The sequence below is a fragment of the Podarcis gaigeae genome (assembly GCF_964106915.1).
Source record: "Podarcis gaigeae genome assembly, chromosome: 3".
NCBI lineage: Eukaryota > Metazoa > Chordata > Lepidosauria > Squamata > Lacertidae > Podarcis > Podarcis gaigeae.
The window spans coordinates 64,765,177-64,780,464 of record NC_139680.1 but is presented as its reverse complement, the minus strand read 5'-3'; the positions used below and the strand labels follow the sequence as shown (position 1 = coordinate 64,780,464).

Genomic DNA, 15,288 nt, shown 5'->3' with positions numbered 1-15,288 from the left:
GTGGTACCTTGGGTTACAGAAGCTTCAGGTTACAGACTCCGCTAACCCAGAAATAGTACCTCGGGTTAAGAACTTTACTTCAGGATGAGAACAGAAATCGTGCAGCGGCAGCGGGAGGCCCCGTTAGCCAAAGCGGTACCTCAAGTTAAGAACAGTTTCAGGTTAAGAAAGGACCTCCAGAACGAATTAAGTTCTTAACCTGAGGTACCACTGTATCTGACTTTTAGAAGACATCTGAAGGCAGCCCTGTATTGGGAAGTTGGTGCAGTGCAAACACACTAGTGGAGACAATCCAATGTTCCCTCTGATATGTTTGCATTAAGCCTCCCAGTAAGCAGTAGTGATATGACCAGCCGTAAGTCAGGTGAGCTCTGCTACCCCACCACACTGTCCACTACAGCTTTCAGTAACAAAATCATAGAATTGTAGAGTAGAAGGGACCCCAAGGGTCCTTCTAACGGAAAAAAATATGCAAGAGAAAGTCCATCCCTGGTGACTTTTTTTTTTACAATTACTCCCCCCTCCCCTTGCGGAGATACTAGGTCTATAAGCAGTTCATACAAGTAGATATTTTCATATTCTTTCTTGCTTGCCAGTTTATATTTGTGTTGAAGCAAAGTGAAACGTTCCAGAAGGCCAGCAAGCACCATCTTGGTAGTCAAGATAATCCCGAAAAATAATTGGTAGTTGTGAGAATGAGCTAATATATGTTTATGCTTCCTTTCTTTGATAAACAGTGGTATGTCGGGTTACATATGCTTCAGGTTACATACGCTTCAGGTTACAGACTCCGCTAACCCAGAAATAGTACCTCGGGTTAAGAACTTTGCTTCAGGATGAGAACAGAAATCGTGCTCCTGTGGCGCGGCAGCAGCAGGAGGCCCCATTAGCTAAAGTGGTGCTTCAGGTTAAGAACAGTTTCAGGTTAAGAACAGACTTCCAGAACAAATTAAGTTCTTAACCTGAGGTACCACTGTATGCTAATTGGCTTGCTTTGATGCTGTGCTTATATGTGGACCTAGATATGCTGGGCTCTAGATCCAGAGAGGGGAGAAACTTTGGATAGCTGCCATCTCTGGCCTCACTGGCCAGGTATGATAGGAGGTTCTGGACAAACTGACGTATGCTGCTTTGTGCTTATAACCTGTATAAATGTTTGCTTGGGGGCGGACATGTCATGGCGACCTCTCACTGTTGCAGTGTCCGTCTGGCAACTGTAATAGCAGTGATGACTGGCAGGCTGATTTAGCTTACTCTTTCTGATAATAAACCTCTAGAATGATCATTCTGTTTTAGACAACCTTCTTTGGTATGCCTACACCAAACCGCTCACCTGATCCCGCCTTTGCGCTGGTGAATTATGACAATATTGGAATGGCCTTCTAATCAATATGTACTTCTAATTAATAGGGTGTGTGAGAAGATTCAAACATTCACAAACAGGGTGCAAGAAAGATGTACATTTCCCACCCCCTGCTGCCCCAACAAGTTTAGGGCAGGGACAGAGATATTGCTTCCGTGATCCCTAAAAGCAGCTAACAAATACACTTGTTATGATTTCTTTCTCTGACAGATAAAATTAAAAGAAATACCAGATGAACTGCAGCAGAAAGTATAAGGCTCCAAAAGCCTGTTATGCTTCTCATGGTTTTGTTCTCTGTTTTATATTAATAATGGCAACAAGAGGGAGAGAGGAGGTTAGAGTTTTCAGCATTCTATACTTAAAATTCATTCAGAGAATAGAGACAACTAACAGAGACTAAAAGAAATTCCAAATTATTCCTGGCACATAATTCTGACCAGTGTTCAGATCTGAAATACCATTTCAGATTTAATATCACTTACAACAATTGATATTTTTAAGCTCAGATTTGATTGGGATTCCTCCCCCCTCCCCGTGGATATGAGTAATTTAAAGAGATATGTCAGTTTGAAAGTAATCAATGAACTAACAATATTATTGTTCTATGATCTGGACAGGGGGCGCACATGGATGAAAGCACCCAACTTCACACACATTGATCCACAGTGGATGAGAAACTACACACATTTTAAAGGGTGTTTCATGTGCTATTTCTTTCCCATGTGAGCTACTGCAAGTGGATGTTTGTAGCCCCTCAGAAAACTCTGGAGAACACCAATCAGTTTTTCAGCAGGGACTGGATTTTGCCCCTTCTGCTCATTTTCATTTAGCATCATTGCTGATTTTTAGGAAGGCCTATGCACAAAGAGCCTCAGCTGCTGCATATGAACACAGCTGGATCAGGGCTGTGTATTCATCAGAATAAGGCAATATTATGTTAGGCTATTTAATATGCAGTCAAAATCATCCTTTTATTCTGGAAAGATGGCCACTTAAGAAGAATGGGGAAATCCTCAGGCCAACTTTCAAAACAGGCACAATTTATCAAACCTAATGGTGAATGATCTGATATGGTGGGGGATGTGGATATTGGTTTGGAGTATACTGACATCACTTTACCTCTTCGTTTCAATATTCTGGATAATATTGAATCACTATTTTAAACAACCTTAAGAATTAAATTCTACCACAAAACTTTACTTTAACATTTCTTATAAAAGTCCTCAGACACAATAATTCATACACTGCAAGTTCTAGAAGGGTATAGCTACTATTTTTTATGTATTAATTATCTTCCTACTTCAGAGACATTTAGATCTTAATTCTTAATCTATCTGCTCCGTTATTTCCCCAAGTGACTCAGAGTGGAGAGGCTTAATGTCTATCCTTTGTTGCCTTAAATGACATATTTGCTTTTCAAAGAGATGGCTGACAGCTACAGCACTCCTCAGAGTGCACTTATACTCAAGCAATACAAGAGCACTAATGCCTGTTTACTCCACATGGGAAGAGATTTTTCTCCTCTCAGCTGCAGGAAGGACAGACATGCTAACCACATCATACTCCAGATACTCATAATCTCTCTTCAGTTCCTAGAAGTGCTAGCCATGATCATCCTTATGCACACAGAACAAGAAATAAAAAGTATATTGAAATACACTTGAACACCCCGAGCTACAATGTAGATGTTAATAATGTAGTTGGAAATGGTTTTTCAAGTCTTTTGCAGTCCTTGTGACTTGTTTGCTGCACTCCTGTTCCATTAAATTCAGTGGATTATTATTTTGTCAATTCTGTTGGAGAACAAGTGCATCTGGAAAACTACTTATTGATGGGGTGGAATGTGATTGGCATTTGTAGGATCTATACCAGGGAAATAAGTATCAGCAGGGTCAGGTTTAGGGTTGAATCATGTCCAGCATAGTGGTAACTTAAAACATCATCATCATCATATTAAATTTGTATACTCTGAAGATCTCAGGGTGGTTCACAGCATAAAAATACAAGATAAAAACACAAACTACATAATAAAAAGAAGAACAAAACAAAAACAAACCAATAACCCTCCTCCCCCACAATCGGGACAAGGTTGATAGACACTGAACAATGAAACCTAAGAGGCTGGGAAAGAATTCTGGACAGGCATAAGCTCTAAAGAGTCACTGACAGTATAAGCAAAAACTACTGGGGGCCAGATAATGAGGTAAATGAGGGTACGTCCCAGAGCCCCAGTCAACCAACTTCCAAGCCCCAAGCCTTGTGTTGCTCTGTTTTTCAGTACAGTGGTACCTTGGTTTAAGAACAGCTTAGTGGGTGACTCTGTGGTCTAAACCACTGAGCCTAGGGCTTGCCGATCGGAAGGTCGGCGGTTTGAATCCCCGTGACGGGATGAGCTCCCATTGCTCGGTCCCAGCTCCTGCCAACCTAGCAGTTCGAAAGCACGTCAAAGTGCAAGAAGATAAATAGGTACCCCTCCGGTGGGAAGGTAAACAATGTTTCTGTGTGCTGCTCTGGATTTGCCAAAAGAGGCTTGGTCATGCTGGCCACATGACACGGAAAAACTCTGCGGACAAACACAGAGACACTGAAAAACATAGGAATACAGTACACAGAAAGGTAGTGAGTACAGTGGTACCTTGGTTTACAAACTCAATCCATTCTGGAAGTCCATTCTTAAACCAAAGCATTCTTAAAAATAGCAGCGGGGGACTCAATTTACAAATGGAACACACTCAACAGGAAGCAGAACATGTTCTGCTTCCAAGGCAAAGTTCACAAACTGAAACACCTCCTTCCAGGTTTGCAGCATTCTTAATCCAAGTTGTTCATAAACAAAAGGTAAAGGTGAAGGATCCCTGACAGTTAAGTCCAGTCACGAACGACTCTGGGGTTGTGGCGCCCATCTCGCTTTACTGGCCGAGAGAGCTGACGTTTCTCTACTCTAGGTACATGGGCTTTGCAAGAAGTGAGGCTGCCTAAATGCAACCTGCAAAGCACTGAAGAGAGCTGCCACACATATGAAAAGTATAGCACTATATCTTGGAGTATCAACTGTTGTGTCCCAGCTTCTATGACTTCTTGCCACTGCCTGTTTGAACACTGCAATGGTAGGAGGGTTAAAAAAAGAGAACAGCGGGGAGTCCACTGTGATTTACAACAGCATTTTAGTATTGGACTTACAAGTCTTCCAATAAGAATGCTGAAGTACTTGTATGCAACAAAGGTACTTGGCAGGTAATCTTTCAATTTATTCATCAAAGCACCCACAGTGTACATTTGAAGACATATGAATTAACAATAGCTATTCAATTTATTCCAGAAAGCATTTTATTTAACAAAAACACACCCTCTTTTTGTATCTTTGTGATCTTTTCATACAACCTTTTTTGAATTTGCTATCTTTTACAGATTCTGACCATTAAATAAAACTGTGAAAGCTATTGAATAAAGAATTTTTTTTAAAGCTTTATATTCTATGGCTATTGTATCTCCAAAGGGCCAGCCAGTGGAACTTACCAGGTGGTGAACAGCCTATTAAATAAGAGTTCTTGCTGCAAAGAGTAACAGATGACTTCTGCCCACTGTGAAAAGCTTGCCTCCTACATTGCAGACAAAATTACAATGCATTTGGAATTATTGGGGGAGCTCTCATTTGGCAGTGCCCAAGCACAGGACCAGGTTATACAATCAGCAGATTGAAGCAGTTAAGTTTAGAGCTTTCCCAGGTTTGTACCACTTCAAGATACAGGCAGAAAAAGATGACTGGCTTGAATGCTCCCCATATGAATAAAAGAATTGTCTGGAAAATCTTCCTAAAACTCCTTATGCAGCTTGAAGTGGTATAATCTAATGAATGCATACATACATATGGATTAGACTGGCTATCTTCCCCTGCTCTCTTGCAGCTACATGGTTTTTATGAAGACCAAATGTAGGGAGATATTGAGAAATAATTATGACTTTAGGAGAGGAAGGAAAGGCTTCTCAGGTTTTCCAGTGATTTGGGATATCAAGTAGTAGTGCTGGAGATTGCTGTAGAGTGAAATAGTAGCTATATGGTGGGATAAGCAGCAGGAAGAAGCTATGGTGGTGAGCAGCAGGGTTTTGTCATGGCCTGGCTAAGAAATTGTGTTGCCTAATGTGAAAGGCAAGATGCAGCTCCTTCTCCATTCCATATACAGAAGCCAACTGCACTGGCAGATGAATTTTACTTCAACAATGGTAGTGACAAATCATTGGTTTCTATCTCTCACCTTTCCTTCAAGGAGCTAAAGGTGGGATACATGGTTCTCTTCATCTCCATTTTATCTTCATAGTAACCCTGTGAGGTAGGTTAAGGTGAGAGACTGTGACTGTCCCAAGGTCAATGTCTGGCACCACATCTCAGGCAGCAGCCCAGATTAGGGGCCCCAGGAGAGGCCCTCTAGCAATAGAGAAGGGTTGGGGGACTCAGGAGGAACACCCAGAAGCTCCTACTACTCACCAACAACTGCCTCCCCAGGTATTTTCCTCACTCTACCTAGTGGTAGAGCCGTCCCACAGCTCTTAAACATAGGGGATTTGGAGACAGCAGGATTTGAGATGCTCAGCCTTGCTCTTCCTATGTGTGGGTGAATACAGATGGCCAACTTACCACCAAGTGGTTGCAAAAAACACACATAATATATCAAAAATGTATCTAAGAGGTATACAAAAAAATTGAAGCAGCAGCAGACAACTTAAACAAAATATTTCAAAAACATACAGTTACAAATAAAAATATTACATTCATACTACGGTAATAAAATATCTAAATCAATTCATTTTCCTTCTGACACACCCTCCCTCTCAGCCTCTAGGTTCTCACCCAGGGTCCAAAGAACCTCTCAGCTCACCCACAAATGTCTCACAACAAGAAGAGTTCCTGGAAACAGCAGACATCACCCCAGTCTCTTACTCTAGACTTGCTTTTTATGGGCAGGCACAAGGTGAAGTATACTTCCCCAGGCTGCCCACAACTATGTCCCATTCAGCTGCACTCTATGAACTCTTTCCCCAACAGTTCACTATAAACCAAACTAGTTCATAGATGTTGCACACACCATTCCCTTACTCCAGTTTATTTGAACTGGCTAATCACCACTTGCATTTTAACATTTATTTATACTGGATGTGGCTCACTGGACTGGGGAGGGCAGCTGTTTCTGGCTTGTAATCAAATTTGCAACTTGTTCTGAGTGCATAGATATATGATCACCTGTGTTGAAGCAATGATTCTTCAACATCAACTTCGTTGGACTGGTGATGTTGTGCGGTTGCCTGATGATCGTCTTCCAAAGCAACTACTCTATTCCTAACTTAAAAATGGAAAGCGTAATGCTGGTGGTCAACAAAAGAGGTTTAAAGACTGTTTCAAGGCAAATCTAAAAAAATGTAGTATACACACTGACAACTGGGAAACACTGGCCTGCGAGCGCTCCAGGTGGAGAACAGCCTTTACCAAAGGTGTCATGGGCTTTGAAGACACTCAGGATGCAAGGGAGAAACGTGCTAAGAGGAAGGCACGCTTGGCAAATCCACACCGTGATCAACTCCCGCCCGGAAACCAATGTCCCCACTGTGGGAAGGATGTGTGGATCCAGAATTGGCCTCCACAGTCACTTCCAGACTCACTGTTAAAACCGTGTTTATGGAAGACAATCTTACTCAGCTACGAGTGATCGCCGAAGAAGATATTTTCTATGAAAACCAATTTCTAAACTCATCATAGAAAGCAATGTCTTCAAACATGTATAAAATACTACTATGCATTTGTCTGAAGTTACTTCTCTTATTTATTTATTCATTTAAATATTTACAAGCCACACTTTCATAAAAATACAACTTAATATTTAAAAAACAATGGGAGAAGCAGACAAATACGAAAAATATGACCTTTATAGAGAATTTGAAACAACTTCATCAGGATGTAGTGGCTGAAGAATTCCGCTTGAGATTTTTACATTTAGTTAAAATAATTTATGGATAAAAGAAAAAAAGCCACAAGATGATAGTATTACTATTACATTAGAATACCAAAATTACCGTACCTTCCATTCTCACAGTCACAAAACCCATCATCTTCTGAAAATTAACTATAAAATTCTGCCATGTCAAATCCTGTCACAATCTAAGTTCTAAATGGATAATTAATACTTGTTAATTAAATAGCACTTTAGTGCCTTTTTTTACAGGTTGCCATAGTAAGCCTTGGGTGTCAAAACACTGCTAATCAATGCCAACAAATTTAGTTGATTGCTAAACTCATGCATTCTTAGAGAAACATAATGTAGCCACATTTATATAAAAAAGTATGAAGCCCTAATCCAGAGTTCTTGCATTTTTACAAGCTCATTTTCATTTTTTAAAAAATATTTTTTCACAGTTTTTTACTTTCAATATTCAGCTGATTTCTTTACAAATATGGTTAAGGCACTTTGTCTTGTAACATACATATCCTTCTACTTGCTCCCAGCAGCTTTAATTATTTGGTTAATGCTGTGTGAAATGGTAACAAGATGCAGCAGGAAACTGTAGATTTCATTTAGCAAATGAGAAAAATACAGCTTAATGCAACTTTCCATTTGGTAAGCATAGCACATTTTTCTGTAGCAGATTTAATCCTTTTAGGGGTATTCACTTAAGAGGCCTCCAGACGGCATCACTGCTGTCACTTGATTTATGTAACACTTATTCATCATTCTTAGACCACATGTCATTCATGCCAATGATTGATGAGTTATTTACTGCCCTGCAACACACTCAGGCCATGGTCTTGCAAAACTGCAATGCTGTCCTCGCATTTTAAGAAATACTAATAGATCAGCAGATGCTTGATTAGCATTCAATCATTTCTGTATCCATTCTGAGAATGTATGTCCATGGATTTGTTACCTCACAATGTCCCTAATTTGAAGGTTGAATGTGACTTGCTCCAGTTGCTAATGTGCACCATTGTAAGCAAAACATTACTAATGGAACAAAAAAATGCTGTTTTCAATGTCAGCATTTATTAGTGGTGATATAGTGGGGGGGGGGGATAGTTGGGGGAAAAAAACCAAATTCTATAAACCAGAAAATATAATGTGAGATTCCAGTACATTTATTACTGAGTACATTTATTACTGAGTACATTTATTAATGAGTACATTGTGTCCTAAAAGAACAATATCAGTTGCATTGCACAAACAACCTAGCTAGTGAGATAAAGACCAAATGGAAAATATGCATTTGGTATCCCTTTGAAAGGCCAATAGAGAGGGTGAGTTATGAACCTCAAAGGGAAGTGTAGCAATAAATTTTGAAGTACAGGAGCTCATTGTGACAGTCGTCATAGCCGCACTACAAGGAGAGTCTACAAGCATATTATTTTAGTTGCACACACACACATGCTCCACAGAGCATTAGGATCTATTTAAGTACAATACCATGGGAGGAAGCTCCATTGAAATAAATGGTGCTTACTTTTAATGTCCATGTTCAACTTTGAAAATATGCTGAGCTTTAGCAAATGTCATCAAACTGAAATGCAACCTTAGATAGAAATGCAAACATAGAATCATAGCAAAGTTGCAAAGAAGTAATACCATCTAAACTGTCAAAGCAGTGATGAGATAGAGTACAGAGCAGTTCCGGAGCAGGAAAAATAACATTATCTGCTCAAGTGGCAGGATAATTGATAGACCCTCCTTGCTCTGGCAAGTGAATGAGATGATAATTAGGTTTTAAAATGTTGCTATTGTTTGTGACAGATTGGCACAGAACAGGGATTGGGAACCTGTGGTCATCCAGATGTTATTAGACTTCAGCTCCCATCTGCTCCAGTCAGTGGCCAATGGTCAGGAATAATGGGAGTTGTTTCCCATCCTTGTCATAGAGAAAATTGGAAAATGGGGGAAATAAGCAGAGGGCTCCTATTTCATGCTGGCAGTTTAGATGGTATCACTTCTTTGCAAGTATGCTATGATTCTATGTTTGCATTTCTAGCTAAGGTTGCATACTTTGCACATGAAGCAGGACCAGAGAAGAAGATCAAAGCTGACATGGGAGTTCATATAAGGGCAAGTGCTCCCTCAGTTATAGGGGACCAAGACCATGAATTTCGCAATGCAAACAATTGCTACAAAATACTTTACAAGTCTTTTGTGGTAAAGCCCTTGGCTTATTTGTTTTCTTGAGCTTTTCAGTCTAAATTTGACTTCCGTTTTGAGCTAACTGTTTTACTATGGATGTGCTGTTTTAGTTCTATTAAAGATGGGAAGCTCATGATAATTAATTTTAGCTGAAAAATATTCACATGCACAGAAAGTACTCTGTAACAGTATGGACATATTTTCTGTGTTATAGGTAGAAACCGGAGAATATTAATTATATGCTAATATAGTAACCGAAGTTCATGCTTTGAAGAGATGTTGTCATTCAAGGGCATTAAGCATTTCTGAAACAGCTCATTTTTGCAGTCTGAATAATACATTCTTTACGGATCATTAGGCATTGTGCTAAATGATTTATGGTTTCATACATAATAGCTGGATTCTGATGACTAAAAAACAAACAAACCCTCAAAAGTCAATTGAAGCTGTCCTAGTGCACAGCAGTTATATAAGAACATATTGTATAAATTTATACCGTAAATGTCTACATTGTTCACTCTGAAAACTAGAGGTCAGTTCCTTTGAGTCTTTTTTTTTTACTTAGGTTTCAATACCAAAGCATGAGCAGCATATGAAACATAACACATGCATGTGTGCATTATTATTCCGATTAGTCCTAAAACATACACACATGGGTCTAATTGCTGCTCATGTATGCTTTCAGGACAGATATGGAAAATAAAATACATGGCTATGATTCACTCTGGATGTGGTGCCTGTCTATATTTTCATGCCTAAGCATTCACACATAAGGTAAAAAAACAAAAGAAAAAGTCACATAGGAACTGGCCATAAACCTTTCCAGAAAAGTGTGTGTTATATGGCATACTGTCATATAACTTATTCTTGCTCAGCAGCATAAATAGTAAATTGTTAGGACCAGTGCTGAAAAAGCTCTGCTTATTTTACTCATCAACCTCATATGTGTAGGCCAGAGCTTAACTGATGGCCTGATACAAAGGTTAAAACGTGGAGGGGAGGAAAGGATTAGGTGTCAGTGGTTTCCTTGGGTATCTTGAATCTAGGCTTTGAAAGCCATCACCAACACTTTAAATGGAACCTGGAAACAATCTGAAGCCAATGATAGTTTCTTCAAATTCAGTGAAATATGCTCTCCACAGCCAGTACTTGCTAACAACAGGGTCTCTGCATTTTGTATCAGCTGAACCTTCCAGAAATTCACCAGAGGCACCCCTACACGGAGTGCAGATACAGAATTTATTTTCTTTATTTAACAAAGTCAACTTTTTTCTGATTTCCCAGAGGAATCAAAGGTGGCTAACAGATCAGATAATAACAGTATTAAAAAAAACCCCGCTCCCTAATTAAACTCAAATAACAAAAAATGAACATGAAAATGTTTTTCACAAAATTTAGGATTACAGAATAGCTGTCAAAACACCACACTAAGCTAGAAGAAGATCACTCAGCCAAAGGTCTTCACCAGCTGCCTGAAGCAATTTACTGATTCGGCATGATACTCCCTTTGCTCCGCAGGGCAGTCCACAAGGTGGGTGTCAGAACAGAAAAGAGCAGCAGGAAAGTTACTGATGCGTGTTTAATGGCAGCTCAATCATACATGTGAAAAATGACTGTGCTTAAGTCTTCCATTTTTGTGGTAAGAGAAATATAAATTTAAAAACAACACAGGCAAATCTGTTGCAAAGGTATTGCAATTAACCAGGTGTAAAAGAAGGACAGGTTCCGATGTCTGTAAAAATTAAAAAAGAAGTGACTAAACATCATATGTTACATTTATTAGGAAGGGGGTACTTGTGTCTAAATCATGGGTAGGCAAACTAAGGCCCGGGGGCTGGATCCAGCCCAACTGCCTTCTCAATCCAGCCCGCGGATGGTCTGGGAATCAGTGTGATTTACATGAGTAGAATGTGTCATTTTATTTAAAATGCATCTCTGGGTTATTTGTGGGGCCTGCCTGGTGTTTTTACATGAGTAGAATGTGTGCTTTTATTTAAAATGCATCTCTGGGTTATTTGTGGAGCATTCTTTTTTTCTTCTTTCGAAAATATAGTCCAGCCACCCCACAAAATTTGGAGCAGAATTTGGAGCAAATGATTCAGCAGAGGAAACACAGCCCAGAATAACTAAGGAGATAGTACAAGAATACTTGGCTAGTTTAGATGTATTCAAGTCTCCAGGGCCAGATGAACTGCATCCAAGAGTATTAAAAGAACTGGCAGATGTGATCTCAGAACAACTGGCAGTCATCTTTGAGAATTCCTGGAGAACAGGCGAAGTCCTGGCAGACTGGAGGAGGGCAAATGTTGTCCCTATTTTCAAAAAGGGGAAAAGAGAGGACCCAAATAATTACCGCCCAGTCAGTCTGACATCAATACCAGGGAAGATTCTGGAACAGATCATTAAGCAAACAGTCTGTGAGCACCTAGAAAGGAATGCTGTGATCACCAATAGTCAGCATGGATTTCTGAAAAATAAATCATGTCAGACTAACCTGATCTCATTTTTTGACAGAATTACAAGCCTGGTAGATGAAGGGAACACAGTGGATGTAGCCTACCTTGATTTCAGCAAGGCATTTGACAAGGTGCCCCATGATATTCTTGTAAAGAAGCTGGTAAAATGCGGTCTTGACTATGCTACCACTCAGTGGATTTGTAACTGGCTGACTGACCGAACCCAAAGGGTTCTCATCAATGGTTCCTCTTCATCCTGGAGAAGAGTGACTAGTGGGGTGCCACAGGGTTCTGTCTTGGGCCCGGTCTTATTCAACATCTCAAGGGCATCCTGATCAAATTTGCAGATGACACCAAACTGGGAGGGGTGGCTAACACCCCAGAGGACAGGATCACACTTCAAAACGACCTTGACAGATTAGAGAACTGGGCCAAAACAAACAAGATGAATTTTAACAGGGATAAATGTAAAGTATTGCACTTGGGCAAAAAAAAATGAGAGGCACAAATACAAGATGGGTGGCACCTGGCTTGAGAGCAGTACATGTGAAAAGGATCTAGGAGTCTTGGTTGACCACAAACATGAGCCAACAGTGTGACGCGGCAGCTAAAAAAGCCAATGCAATTCTGGGCTGCATCAATTGGAGTATAGCATCTAGATCAAGGGAAGTAATAGTGCCACTGTATTCTGCTCTGTTCAGACCTCACCTGGAGTACTGTGACCAGTTCTGGGCACCACAGTTCAAGAAGGACACCCACAAACTGGAACGTGTCCAGAGGAGGGCAACCAAAATGGTCAAAGGCCTGGAAACAATGCCTTATGAGGAATGGCTAAGGGAGCTGGGCATGTTTAGCCTGGAGAAGAGGAGGTTAAGGGGTGATATGATAGCCATGTTCAAATATATAAAAGGATGTCACATAGAGGAGGGAGAAAGGTTGTTTTCTGCTGTTTAGAGAAGCGGAAACGGAGCAATGGATCCAAACTACAAGAAAGAAGATTCCACCTAAACATTAGGAAGAACTTCCTGATAGTAAGAGCTGTTTGACAGTGGAATTTGCTGCCAAGGAGTGTGGTGGAGTCTCCTTCTTTGGAGGTCTTTAAGCAGAGGCTTGACAACCATATGTCAGGAGTGCTCTGATGGTGTTTCCTGCTTGGCAGGGGGTTGGACTCGATGGCCCTTGAGGTCTCTTCCAACTCTATGATTCTATGATTCTATGATTCAAAGACTGAGGGACAGTGGACCGGCCCCCTGCTGAAAAAGTTTGCTGACCCCTGGTCTAAATGATGGCTTTTCAGTGGATGGGATTTCAGCATCAACACATTACCCTATGAAGGGACCAGGAACTGCAGCTTCCCTATCCAAAATATATGTGAGCAAGATCCCAGTCCTTTCTCAGTCACCACTCATGGGTATTTTGAAGAGAAAAGTCAAATTTGTGTCTTTGTTCTTTAAAGCACCAAGAGAGCTTAGAAACTGTTTAATAATAGCAGCATATATATACATGTGTGTGTGTGTGTGTATCTGTGTGTGCGTGCGTATGTGTGTGTGCGCGGGGGGAATACTGAAACAACAAAAACTTCCATGTTCTGCTGAGAAACAAATTAAACTAAATGGAAACTAAATGGAACAATGTCAAAAAAGTAGGACAGGATTACACAGAATGTATCGGCAGTGACCCATGCCCAGCTGCCCTTGAGTGGCACCTGTATATTTGCTGCCCACAGCTGAGTCACTTCTAAGGATGGAAGAAAGCTTAGCATTGTTATTACTACATTTGTATCCTGCCTACCAAGGAACTTAGGGTGGCATCCCATTTTGTCTTCGCAACAACCCTGTAAGGGAGGTTGGCTTGGTTTCTCCAAACCAGCTCAACCATTCAGTGTTCACTGCCAATTACTGCTGCAAAGAGTGCTTGAACAAAAACTCATGCCTTAAAAAAAGGTTGCCCACTGAACTGGAAGTGCAGCATTATTAGAAACAAACAAATTAGCAGGGAAAAAGGTCAAATCACTACCCAGTAAACCTTATAAGATTTTTTGCTGTCATTAAGTCTCAGCTGAGAGCTTTATAACTTGGGAATATAATTACTGTCAGGAAGCATGCCAAAGAAGCAATCAAGGGGAAGCAGAGAGCAGGAGGCCATGTCTAAAGCCAGTAATATATTCTTCCGTTATGGCCAAAATTAGGTTGGTATTTAGTTCTGCCACAAATGGTAGACATTAAGGGTGATAGTAGATCACAGCATGACAGACACATTATTGTGTGTTTATTTTGTGTGCATTTATTAAAAGGATGGTTCTTAATCTTCTAACCACAGCAAAGAAAATGAAAACAAAAGTAAACTATGCATTATGCTTAATGCACTGTGTGTAGCAGTGTGTCTTGTTTTTCTTAGTGCTGGGGTGGGATGGGAGATTCTTATCTGGATAAAAGTGCCCGGGAGGCAAGGTTTATCTTATACCTTTCCTAGCTACACTGGGAAGGGCAAATTTCAGGGTGGTGGACCTTGTGGCTGGAAAAAGGAAGGGATAAATGTCCATTCTTGCATTGTTTGACCTGATATCAATACACACACCAACTGGAATTAAGAAAAGCAAGAGATGCAGCTTTGTGCTACGCATGAAACACAATGTGCAGATTCTGAACTAAGATAAATCATCAGATGTTGAAGTGAGGACAAGAGTATTTAATTTTCAGACTTCCGGAGGTGGCGCGAACGGCAATGGCGGTCCTTTCTCCTTTGTGAGGAGGAAGCTCCGCAGAAAAACGGTCGTCCGTTACGGCGAAACGGAGACCCGCTTTGGAGACCCACAGGCAGCAAGAGCCTGTGGTCCTGAGACTCGGCGGGCACCAGGAGCGACCCCCAAATCGCTGAAGGAACCCCGTAAGGGGCTCTGGATCGGTGGAGGGGGCTGCGGTGCTGTGAGTCGGTTCACGATCTGCGGAGTGAATCCGCGCTGCTGCTGCCGGTGAGCCCTGACCTCTTTTCCTGCAAAATTGGAGTTGAAAAAGCTACAACCCGTGAATAAGGATCATATTTTATTGGAGATTTGAATTTAAACTGAATTTGGCCGAAAGCGGAGAGACGAAAAGCAGGAAGTCCGTCTTCCGCTCCCACTGAATATCAAAGCAAAGAGCTGGAGAGTGAAGGTAAAGAGAGACTTTTTGAGCTATTTGATTTGAGCACCCATTGAACTTTATATTAAGTGGACTTAGAGCTGTGAATGGTGGATTTTTTGTTTCTTATTGGCATGGTGACATCTTCTTCTTATGGGATTTACATTTTAAGCAAGAAACCCAGGTGCTGGAGCTGCCTG

At 40.8% G+C, this 15,288-nt stretch overlaps 2 protein-coding genes across 4 annotated transcripts in view; both read right to left on the bottom strand.

Moving 5' to 3' along the window:
- SASH1 (SAM and SH3 domain containing 1) overlaps window positions 1-15,288 on the bottom strand; it is a 552,112-nt gene that overhangs the window by 284,640 nt on the left and 252,184 nt on the right. The window lies entirely within an intron of this gene.
- The window catches only part of GINM1 (glycosylated integral membrane protein 1), a 785,919-nt gene that overhangs the window by 606,470 nt on the left and 164,161 nt on the right, over window positions 1-15,288 (bottom strand). The gene's annotated exons all lie outside the window — the stretch shown is intronic.